The sequence below is a fragment of the Chanos chanos genome, chromosome 11, assembly GCF_902362185.1.
Source record: "Chanos chanos chromosome 11, fChaCha1.1, whole genome shotgun sequence".
Lineage (NCBI taxonomy): Eukaryota > Metazoa > Chordata > Actinopteri > Gonorynchiformes > Chanidae > Chanos > Chanos chanos.
Genome location: NC_044505.1, coordinates 4,985,483 through 4,986,753, shown reverse-complemented (window position 1 = coordinate 4,986,753; position 1,271 = coordinate 4,985,483).

The window sequence follows — 1,271 nt, the reverse complement described above, 5'->3', positions numbered from 1 at the left end:
TGAAGAAGCAGTCTTCACCAAAAGAGGTTAGTTGTCAAAGCGCGTATTGTGTGTTAAACTGTGACAAACCATTCGTTTGAATGGGTCTAAGCTGATTTTTATGTTTATGGTTCAAACAAACAGACAGAGTGACCTCATCCCACCACGGGCTTTTCCAAGCATGTGCACAACACACACTGGCTGATATCAACCTACCAAAAAAAAAAAAAAAAAAAAAGCAAATAAAACTGTAAAACTTCCTTTGCCAAAAGTTGGAGGTAGGTCAAGATGTGTAATTGTCGACTCCAATAGAAAAAAAAAGAAAGAAAGACTCGGAGCAGAGATGATGTCACCTTGGCGTGAGTCACAGGCCTGGAGAGAAAGAAAGGTGTTTTCCTCTGGTGCACCTTGGTCTCCTCACAGAACAGAGGAGTGTTTGTGCTTATAATGTCCAATAAAGCGTTTCTATTACGAACATCGTACGATTATATTGTGCTCAGGGACGTTGAATGAGACTGACTTGACGCCATAATCTGTAGCACGTTTGCATCCGTCGGGCCTTAACGCTAAGAGTACACTTGCTGAGGTAGTGCGAGGGAACATCTACTCTGCTACGTTCCAGCCCCGGAAGGTTCTGTCCATGGTGCTGATTTTGAAGTAGAACATGTGCTTGTTATGTAATTGAGTACAAAGCCCATTCTAACAGGTGAGAGAGTGTCTTTAAGTACCTTAGTACAAACCTCCCTGAGTGTTACAGCCGTGCATGCCACTGTAACCATGGAAAGACAAAGGCCTAACGTGGCACAGAAACATAGAAAGCCACCTCACTTTAGTGCTGAAACATAATATCACTACAATTGCCTTTCCAGTGGGGAAAAAAAGAGTAAATTCTATTATATGAGAACCTGCTGGGGTATTACCTCCACACACTGGAACAGATTTACTGTAGCAATTGGTTATGAGCTAATGTTTTCAGCTGTGAGACGGTAATATTAAGGGCACAATGATCAGTTGACGTAGCAGCTAGGATCAAAGAGCAGATTATGCTACTGTTTTTTCACACATGCGTGTCGTTCTTTCGGTTGAGAAAGTCTCATTAGATAGCATGTAGAGCAGAGAGAGAGAGAGAGACAGGGAGAGAGGGAGAGAGAGAGAGGGAGAGGGGCTGTGTCTGTGCAGTGTGTCGCTGTCCGTTAGGCCTGCGGGAATCAGGGGCGAACAACTGTTGATCGGCTGGCATGTGACTGTGGAGTAGGGCCTGAACACTTTCATACAGAGAGGGAGAAACAGGG